Source organism: Salvelinus namaycush, chromosome 25, assembly GCF_016432855.1.
Source record: "Salvelinus namaycush isolate Seneca chromosome 25, SaNama_1.0, whole genome shotgun sequence".
Taxonomy (NCBI): Eukaryota; Metazoa; Chordata; class Actinopteri; order Salmoniformes; family Salmonidae; genus Salvelinus; species Salvelinus namaycush.
Window position 1 is genome coordinate 8421375 of NC_052331.1, and position 11105 is coordinate 8432479.

Below are 11105 nucleotides of genomic sequence, written 5' to 3' on the forward strand. Positions count from 1 at the left end.
CAGGGTTTTTCTTTGTGGAAAAGAAGGACAAGACTCTCTGTCCATTCATCGACTACCAGGGCCTCATTGACATCATGATTAAGAATCGTTACCCCCTGCCACTCCTCTCCTCTGCTTTCAGACCTCTCCAGGGGGCTACCATCCTTTGGAATGCCTACCATCTTGTTCGGATACATGAGGGGGATGAGTGGAAGACGGCTTTCAACACGGCCAGTGGACACTGAGTATCTGGTCATGCTGTTTGGACTCACCAATGCTCCCGCTGTTTTCCAGGCCCTGGTCGGCAATGTGCTCCATGACATGCTGAATCGTTTTGTGTGTGTCTACCTTGACGACATCCTTGTGTTCTCCCGGACTGCCCGAGAACACGTCCTTAAGCGCCTCATAGAGAACCAGTTGTTTGTGAAATCTGAGAAGTGCGAGTTTCACTGCTCTACTATCTCCTTTCGGTGATATGTCATCGCTGATGGAAATGTCTAGATGGATCCTGAAAAAGTGAGAGCGGTGGTGGATTGGCCCCAACCCACTTCCAAAGTGCAATTGCAACATTTCCTGGGGTTTGCTCATTTCTACCGACGCTTCACCTGGGGCTACAGCACCTTGGCTGCTCCCGTCTCTGCATTCACATCTCCCAAGGTACTGTTCACATGGTCCCCAGCTGTTAATAACCTGTTTGGGATAGGGGGCAGCATTTTCACGTTCGGATGAAAAGCGTGCCCAGAGTAAACTTCCTGCTACTCTGGCCCAGAAGCTAATATATGCATATTATTAGTAGTATTGGATAGAAAACACTCTGATGTTTCTAAAACTGTTTGAATTATGTCTGTGAGTATAACAGAACTCATATGGCAGGCGAAAACCTGAGAAAAATCCAACAAGGAAGTGGGAAATCTGAGGTTTGTAGTTTTTCAACTCATTGCCTATCAAATATACAGTGTCTATGGGGTCATATTGCACTTCCTAAGGCTTCCACTAGATGTCAACAGTCTTTAGAACCTTGTTTGATGGTTCTACTGTGAAGGAGGTGTGAAGGAGAGCTGATTGAGTCAGGGGTCTGGCAGAGTGGCATGAGCTGGTCATGAGCGCTCACATGAGAGCGACCTGCGTTCCATTGCAATTCTGAAGACAAAGGAATTCTCCGGTTGGAACATTATTGAAGATTTATGTTAAAAACATCCTAAAGATTGATTCTATACATCGTTTGACATGTTTCTACGAACTGTAATATAACTTTTTGAACTTTTCGTCTGAACTTTCGCCTGGACTTGCCCGCGCCTCGTGAGTTTGGATTGTGAACTGAATGCGCTATCAAAATAAGGTATTTGGACATAAATTATGGACTTTATCGAACAAATCAAACATTTATTGTGGAACTGGGATTCCTGGGAGTGCATTCTGATGAAGATCATCAAAGGTAAGTGAATATTTATAATGCTATTTCTGACTTCTGTTGACTCCACAATATGGCGGGTATCTGCATTGCTTGTTTTTGTCTGAGCACCGTACTCAGATTATTCCATGGTTTGCTTTTTCCGTAAAGCTTTTTTGAAATCTGACACAGCGGTTGTATTAAGGAGAAGTATATCTATAATTCTGTGCATAATACTTGTTTCTTTTATCAAAGTTTATTATGAGTATTTCTGTAAATTGATGTGGCTCTCTGAACATTCGCCGGATGTTTTCGAGGCACAACATTACTGACCATAAAGCGCCAATGTAAACTGAGATTTTTGGAAATAAATATGAACTTTATCGAACAAAACATACATGTATTGTGTAACATGAAGTCCTATGAGTGTCGTCGGATGAAGATCATCAAAGGTTAGTGATTCATTTTATCCCTCTTTCTGCTTTTTGTGACTCCTCTCTTTGGCTGGAAAATGGCTGTGAGTGTTTTTGTGACTAGGCTCTGACCTAACATAATCATATGGTGTGCTTTCGCTGTAAAGTCTTTTTGAAATCGGACACGGTGGGTAGATTAACAAGAAGTTAAGCTTTCATTTGGTGTATTGCACTTGTGAATGTATGAAAGTTACATATTTCAAAAAAATATTTTAGAATTTCGCTCGCTGCCTTTTCAGCGGAATGTAGTGGAACCCCTAGCCATAAGAAATTTAACAGGGCTTTTGTGGATCTGAAGCATCAGTTCACTACGGCCCCTATCCTCCTCCATCCGGACCCGTCCCGTCAGTTTGTGGTGGAGGTCGATGCTTCTGACATTGGAGTGGGGTCCATCCTGTCCTAGCGATCTGCCCAGGACCAAAATCTCCATCCCTGTGCCTTCCTGTCCCATCGTCTGAACCTCGCTGAGAGAAACTACGACGTAAGTAACAGGGAACTTCTGGCAGTCAAGATGGCGCTGGAGGAGTGGAGGCACTGGCTGGAAGGAGTGGAACATCCATTTTTGGTTTCGACGACCATAAGAATTTGGAATATCTCTGCACAGCCATGCGCCTTAACTCTAGGTTCAACTTCACCATCTCCTACCGCCAAGGGTCTAAGAATGTGAAGCCAGATGCTCTGACTGAGACCATCCTCCCGACCTCATGCCTTGTGGCTTCAGTTGTCTGGGGTATTGAGACCCTGGTCCGCAAGGCACAACTGTCCCAGCCTGATCTGTTTAATTTGTCCTTGTGATTGTCTCTACCCCCCTCCAATATCATCCATCTCCCTATTACCCTCAGTGTATTTATACCTGTGTTCGCTTGTTGCCAAGTCAACAAGCGTTTTTCCAAGCTCCTATTTTTCCCAGTCTCTCTTTTCTAGTCCTCCCGGTTCTGACCTTTTGCCTGCCCCTGACTTTGAGCCTTCCTGCCGCCCTGTACCGTTTGGACTCTGACCTTGTTATGAACTCTTGCCTGTCCTCGACCTGCCTCTTGCCTGCCTCTCGTTGTTCAATAAGTATCAGAGACACGAACCATCTGGCTCCTGTGTCTGCATCTGGGTCTCGCCTTGTGTCGTTATAGAAGTTGCTGCATGTTGCTTTTATGTTTTAGTTCAGTGAATGTGTATATATATATATAGGCAAAAATGTCATAACACATGGACTCAAGTGTATTATTGCTTTTATACAACAGGTTACCAGCATAAAAAATCTAGATTATTTCCCAAACCATCCATTTTTCAACACAACGTGATGCTACATTCACTAACACTGGATGTCAAGTAACATTTTAGGCGTGCTCTGGTCGTTAGTTCTATTCGTATTGAAGGCCATGTAAAGCAAAACTACCCAAGCGCTGAAACATTGTAGCAAAGACACTGATACAGCAGATCATAATAGAAACCACAATGACACATTTTCTCGGAGGGTTACAGCATCGACAGCTATTTCTTTATGATACACATTGAATTACATATTTCCATTCAGTGTGCAATTAGTGGCTGTCTAATGGGTACCATTTCTCGGGAATAACAACCCTGTGCTCGCTCACACTCATCTCTCTGGCCTCCAGACCTGCATCGAAGAGCTGCTGGATGGTAGTCTGGATGGTAGTCGGTCGGTATACTTAACGTGATGTGCCAGCCTCCTAGAGAGAGAGCAATTAATAATGGCAATATCACAATGATTATATTAATGTTTATTCTATTCTTATACTGTATAGCAGCCTAGCTATTTCAACAAAATGTTATACCTTGAACAGATGAGGCAGCATTGATAAAAGGGTGTTGAGTCCCATTGGCTCCATGGTATACCACAAGTTGTAATCATCGGAGAGCTTTTGTCTGGGGTGTATATTAAAGGCTGGGGCATGTTTGGGTAAATTAGAGATATTTTTTGAGCGATGCCACGGGGCAGAGCTCGTTCCCTAGGTCCCTTTCCATTGGATTTTTGTGGTTCTTGGTTTCTTCATTGAAACTCAGTGTTGCGTATCCCGATCAATTTTTGTACTCTTTTATTACGAATGAGTCTGGCTTCAGTTTGCGATTTCCTTTGTTGCCTCTTCGGCCAAAGTGCAACTGCAAATCAAACAACACCTTATTCAGTAATCATTTAGGGGTGGCGGGGCTCAAGACATTGGACTGCGGAGGATTTTTAGGTTCTGCTGTGTTATAGCTGGGAGGTGGTTGGTTCTGTCCCTGCCCTCCCTTCTTGGCTGTTTTATGGTACCAGCAAAGACATTGTTTGCGTTCCGAAACTCAGTATCTCTCATCAGGCAACAAGAACGGCTCAGTGGATGCCCATTTAAGTGGCGGTTTAGAGAAGCTGATGATTTCATATCGGTCTCCTTTAGCAGTCTGTGGCGTAGAAATCCCGGAGAATATTACCTGTTTCGAAACAGTTGACAGATTGATGTTTATCCCCTTTTCTGACAGCCATTCCACAAAGCACTTCACTGCCCAGTTGGTTTGTCTTGATGTAGTGTTTTCATTTCTCTCCTTGTTTATGTCGTCTATAGCAGCGCTACTGATTTCTGCATGTCTAACGTTAACGCTAGGCTTAGGTTGCTGGTCCACTTGCTCTTCTTCTTGTTTCATTTCTTTCATATCCTCCTCTTCTTGTTTGACCATTCTTCAAACTTTAGTGGATAAAACAAATCAAAAGTAACTTTAAAATCATCCATGACGAGTTACAGGTGCTAAGACTAGTAGTTGTGAAAGTAGTAGTGGTAGTGGGTTGGTAGGTAACGATGTAAATGATGCCACTTGAACGAGCAACTATGAATGTGGCCATGTGTATGTTGTCTCATATACAGTGCATTTGGGAAAGTAGTCAGACCCCTTGACTTTTTCCACATTTGGTGACCTTACAGCTTGTATATTGTTTCCCCCTCATCATTCTACACACAATACCCCATAACGACAAAGCAAAAACAGTTTTTTCGAATTTTTTTGTTGAAGCACCGTTGGCAGCGATTACAACTTCGAGTCTTCTTGGGTATGACGCTACAAGCTTGGCACACCTGTATTTGGGGAGTTTCCCCCATTTTTTTTTTTGCAGATCCTCTCAAGCTCTGTCAGGTTGGATGGGGAGCGTCTCTGCACAGCTATTTTCAGGTCTCTCCAGAGATGTTAGATTGGAGAGACTCTGGCTGGGCCACTCAAGGACGTTCAGAGACTTGTCCCGAAACCACTACTGCATTGTCTTGGCTGTGTGCTTAGGGTCGTTGTCCTGTTGGAAGTAGAACCTTAACCCTAGTCTGAGGTCCTGCTGGAAGGTTCTCCCATCTCCACAGAGGAATTTGGAGAGTGACCATCGGGTTCTTGGTCACCTCCCTGACCAAGGCCCTTCTCCCCCGATTGCTCAGTTTTGCCGAGCGGCATCTCTAGGATGAGACTTGCTCGTACCAAACTTCTTCCATTTAAGAATGATGGAGGCCACTGTGTTCTTGGGGACCTTCAGTGGTGCATCCATTTTTTGGTACCCTTCCCCAGATCTGTGCCTCGACACAATTCTGTCCCGGAGCTCGGAGCTGAATACTTATGTAAATAGGGTATTTCTGTTTTTTATTTTAATAAATTTGCTAAAATAAAAATACAACTGTTTTCGCTTTGTCATTTTGGGCTATTGTGTGTAGATTCATTTTATCAATTTTAGAATAAGGCTGTAGCGTAACAATATTAGAAAAAAGTCAAGGGGTCTGAATAGTTTCCAAATGCACTGTATCATGGGCAGGAGAGGCTCTAACAATGGGAATTCCAAACACCCTGTTGTATGATGTGTAAAGAATCGAAGTGCTTATTATCCTGGACTGCATCTTTAAGATTTTTTTCAAAGCAGTCTCGTGAGCCAAAGCCTTTATTGATAGGCTTGGCTACTTGTAATGAAGACATTGGGCAGGACAAAAAAACTGCCTTCATTGACGGGAGGGGAAGCTATGCTTGATGACGAAATGGACAAAAACAATCATTTTTTATGTTTCTAAATAAAAAAGCCCTGTGCGTCACGGCTGGACACTAACTGTGTTACTGCTTTTCGTTTGTTTTAAATCTTACCATTTGCCCTGCATAAAGTTGTCACTTTTGCCCTTCAAGTACTGCCATCCCACATCAGCGCAAGTGAGCTAATGTTAGACAGGCAAATTGCTGAACCTGGTGCAAAGGATTGAAAATGCCACAGAGGCAGTTTTTACACACCAAAATCGCCAACTAACGTGCCTTTGACACTTGCGCCGCCTTAGCGCCGGCCAAAAAAAGAGCCCAGAGAGTTTAGTCATTGGTTGGTTCAATCAATTTATGAAGCTGTCAGTAGCACTATCTCTCTCATTCTCCCTCTTTCCTTCTCTGTTATTCTGGCCTCTTTCGTGACCTCTTCGCTGTCACATCCATGTTCAACTTCTTCACCTCTCCGTCTCTTTCATGCCACCTCTCACTCAGCCGGCAGGAAGGGACACCTCAAACACAGGGGGTTAGAGTGTGTCTTTGTGTGTCTTTTGTGGGAGGACAGAAAAGCATGGAAAGTCTATGTAAGCTGTTCCTTATCAAACCAGTGCTTTGTACCTGTAAAGGTCTCCCTCCTGTATAGTCAGTGATATTTGAGAGCCCTGCCTGACTACACAGGACGGGGTTAGAGAGCAGGTGTGATTGAATGGTGCACGTGCGCACGTATCTGTGTGTGTGTGTGTGTTTGGGGGCTGGGGAGGGGGAGTGTCTGTGTGATTACAGTGCAGACTCGCCGGGGTTGAGTCGAGAACCGCCCCCCCGAATCGCTGAGTTCCTGCTGACAGCTTCCTGGAAGTAGTCCTGTAAGGCGACAGGAACACGTTGCACCTTTTCCACTGACAAAGGTGCAGTTGCACCAAATACTGCAGAGAGTGTTTTCCTCTTAAATACAAAGTGACAGCGTTGTTCTATGCTGTGAATCAATGCATAAGTGGTTCTCCATTACCACCTTCCCCCAGGCTTGCTGTTTTAGGGGTTGTGAAGCCTCGGACAATAGACTCGTAATATAAATGGAACTGACTGTATTATTGAGCGCTTGGAGTTTATTTCAGAGCGCCTTTGTTACGGAGCACAGCTGCAGTTACACTCCTCACCAGACAGTGGAGCTCTTTCTCTATCAGCCTGTCATCTCCGTTGCCCCAATCCCAAACCAACCGCCAGCCCCTGGGCACTTCATGTAGATGTGATAGTTGGTAGGGATGGTTACAGCTCCAGCTTGCCCTCTGTAATGCTCACACCTTTCAAAACCGTTACGATCTACACTAGCGCCTAGGGGCTGTGGGCTCGAGGTTGACTTGGAATTGGACTCAGCGTCACTTTGTCTTGCCGTGCTGGGAAGAAAAACCCCATCACGTCTTAGTCATGGGCTATAACGATGACTCCTGCACAATCTTCCACCCATTTGACAAAGAGGTTATTGATCAGAGGTGTATAATGGAAATGCTAGCAGTGTCATCTGAATCAGTGATGTATTTGAGAAACCTGCAGTGATATTAAACAATAAAGCAGGATAGGCTTTGATAGGGGGGTAGAGCATTGTGAGGTGTAGGGGAAAGGGGGATACCCACAGTTGTACATCTGAATGCCTTCAACTGAAATGTGTCTTCCGCATTTAACCGAACACCTCTGAATCAGAGAGGTGCAGGGGGGGGGGGGTGCCATAATCAACATACACATCTTGCCCAGTGCGGTCAAAAACATGATTTTCCTGTGTTTTATATATACACAATATTTACAAAAGTTTGAGGACACCTCTTCAAATTTGTGCATTGGGCTATTTCAGTATACAATCGAGCACACAGCGATGCAGTCTCCATAGAAAATATTGGCAATAGAATGGCCTTACTGAAGAGCTCAGTGACATTTAACGTGACACCGTCATAGGATGCCACCTTTCCAACAAGTCAGTTTGTCAAATTTATACCCTGCTAGAGCTGCTCCGGTCAACTGTAAGTGCTGTTATTGTGAAGTGGAAACTTCTAGGAGCAACAACGGCTCAACCCACTGCCTCTGGAAGCAACGTCAGCGCAAGAACTGCTCGTCGGGAGCTTCATGAAATGGGTTTTCATTGCCGAGCAGTCACAAAAAAGCCTGAGCTCACCATGCGCAATGCCAAGCGTTGGCTAGAATGGTATAAATCTCGCCGCCATTGTACTCTGGAGCAGTGGAAACGCGTTCTCTGGAGTGATGAATCACGCTTCACCATCTGGCAATCCAACGGGAAAATCGGAGTTTGGCGGATGTCAGGAGAACGCTACCTGCCCCAATGCATAGTGCCAACTGTAATGTTTGGTGGAGGAGGAATAATGGTCCGGGGCTGTTTTTCATGGTTCGGGCTTTTCCCCTTAGTTCCAGTGAAGGGAAATCTTAACACTACAGCATACAATGACATCCTAGATGATTCTGTGCTTCCAACTTTGTGGAAACAGTTTGGGGAATGCGCTTTCCTGTTTCAGCATAACAATGCCCCCGTGCACAAAGCGAGGTCCATACAGAAATGGCTTCTTATTATTGGTGTCCTTTAGTAGTGGTTTCTTTGTAGCAATTTGACCATGAAGTCCTGATTCACGTGGTCTCCTCTGAACAGTTGATGTTGAGATGTGTCTGTTACTTGAACTCTGTCAAGCATTTATTTGCGCTGCAATCTGAGGTACAGTTAACTCTAATGAACCTATCCTCTGCAGCAGAGGTAATTATGGGTCTTCCTTTTCTTTGGCGGTCCTCATGAGAGCCAGTTTCATCATAACGCTTGATGGTTTTTGCGACTGCACTTGAAGAAACTTTCAAAGTTCTTGAAATTTTCCAGATTGACTGACCTTCATGTCTTAAAAATATGATGGACAGTAGTTTCTCTTTGCTTATTTAAGCTGTTCTTGCCATAATATGGTCTTTTATAGGGTTTCTTCTGTATACCACCCCTACCTTGTCACTACACAACGGATTGGCTCAAATGCATTAAGAATGAAATAAATTCCACAAATTAACTTTTAACAAGGCACACCTGTTAATTGAAATGCATTCCAGGTGACTACCTCATGGAGCTGGTTGAGATGCCAAGAGCTGTCATCAAGGAAAAACGTGGCTACTTTGAGGAATCTCAAATATAAAATATATTTTGATTTGTTTAACACTTTTTTGGTTACTACATGATTCCATAATTCATAGTTTTGATGTCTTCACTAATATTCTACAATATAGAGAATAGTGCAAAAAGAAAAAACCTTGAATGAGTAGGTGTGTACAAACTTTTGACTTGTACCGTATATACTGTATGTATTTCCTGAATATCTTAGATTTAGGACAGACACTTCCGATGTATTTCTTATGATACATTTTTTGACTGACGTTTTTTCCGTTTATTAATGTGTTATTCAATTTGTTTCTATGTGCTTTAGTATTAAAGGCTAAAACCAATATTAGATTTTTTTTATACCTAAAGGGGTCCTAAAATTCTAAATCAAATAGCTAAATGATACATAGCATGACAATCTCAAAACAATTCCATATGTCAGCCTCCCCTAAAACTCCATCCCACCAAACATTTCAGAAGAAGAGACTTGCTTGGGCCAAGAAACACGAGCAATGGACATTAGACTGGTGGAAATCTGTCCTTTGGGCTGATGAGCCTAAATTTAAGATTTTTGGTTCCAACCGCCATGTCTTTGTGAGACGCCGAGTAGGTGAACGGATGATCTCCGCATGTGTGGTTCCCACCGTGAAGCATGGAGGAGGTGGGGGTGCTTTGCTGGTGACAGTGTCTGTGATTTATTTAGAATTCAAGGCACACTTAACCAGCATGGCTACCGCATCATTCTGCATTGATACGCCATCCCATCTGGTTTGCGCTTAGTGGGACTATGATTGGTTTTACAACAGGACAATGACCCAACACATCTCCAGGCTGTGTACAGTAAGGGATATTTGACCAAGAAGGAGAGTGATGGAGTGCTGCATCAGGTGACCTGGCCTCCACAATCACCCGACCTCAACCCAATTGCGATGGTTTGGGATGAGTTGGACCGCAGAGTGAAGGAAAAGCAGCCAACGAGTGCTCAGCATATGTGGGAACTCCTTCAAGACTGTTGGAAAAACATTACAGGTGAAGGTGGTTGAGAGAATGCCAAGGGTGTACAAAGCTGTCATCAAGGCAAAGGGTGTCTACTTTAAAGAATCTAAAATCTAAAATATATTTTGATTTGTTTAACACTTTTTTGGATACTACAAGATTCCATATGTGTTATTTCACAGTTTTGATGTCTTCACTATTATTATGCAATATTTTCTTGGGTAGGCACAAAACGACCTTCATAGTTCTATTCGTTTTTATATACTGGTACTGGTTACCTTCAAATGAGTCCAGTAACACTGGTGGGAGTCGTAGAGAAAAACAGAAAACACCATCGTGTTCGTGAAACCTCCCCTTTCCATAATAGTATGTAGGTCAAACCGTTCGGACGCTACAGACGTTTACATGAGAAGCACCATTTTCTCCGATCTGACAAACACCGCTCTAGCTCTATCACCTTTCACTGCAGATCCGGAGGTGCTACACATGCGGATGCAGTGGATCGAGACGCAAAAGACAGACATCTCGAACTTAAACGGATTAATTTTTATAGGGATTGTTTTGTTATTTAACTTAACACCGGTCCGTCAACCGACTTTAGGGGGTTAATAAAAACAGCTAGAGGTGAGTTTAGGGTGTTAATAAAGACACAGCCAGAGGTGAGTTTAGGGGGTTAATAAAGACACAGCTAGAGGTGATTTTAGGGGATTAATAAAGACACAGCTAGAGGTGAGTTTAGGCTGTTAATAAAGACACAGCTAGAGGTGAGTTTAGGGGATTAATAAAGACACAGCTAGTGGTGAGTTTAGGGGATTAATAAAGACACAGCTAGAGGTGAGTTTAGGGGGTTAATAAAGACACAGCTAGAGGTGAGTTTAGGGGTTAATAAAGACACAGCTAGAGGTGAGTTTAGGGGATTAATAAAGACACAGCTAGTGGTGAGTTTAGGGGGTTAATAAAGACACAGCTAGAGGTGAGTTTAGGGGATTAATAAAGACACAGCTAGAGGTGATTTTAGGGGGTTAATAAAGACACAGCTAGAGGTGAGTTTAGGGGGTTAATAAAGACACAGCTAGAGGTGAGTTTAGGGGATTAATAAAGACACAGCTAGTGGTGAGTTTAGGGGGTTAATAAAGACACAGCTAGAGGTGAGTTT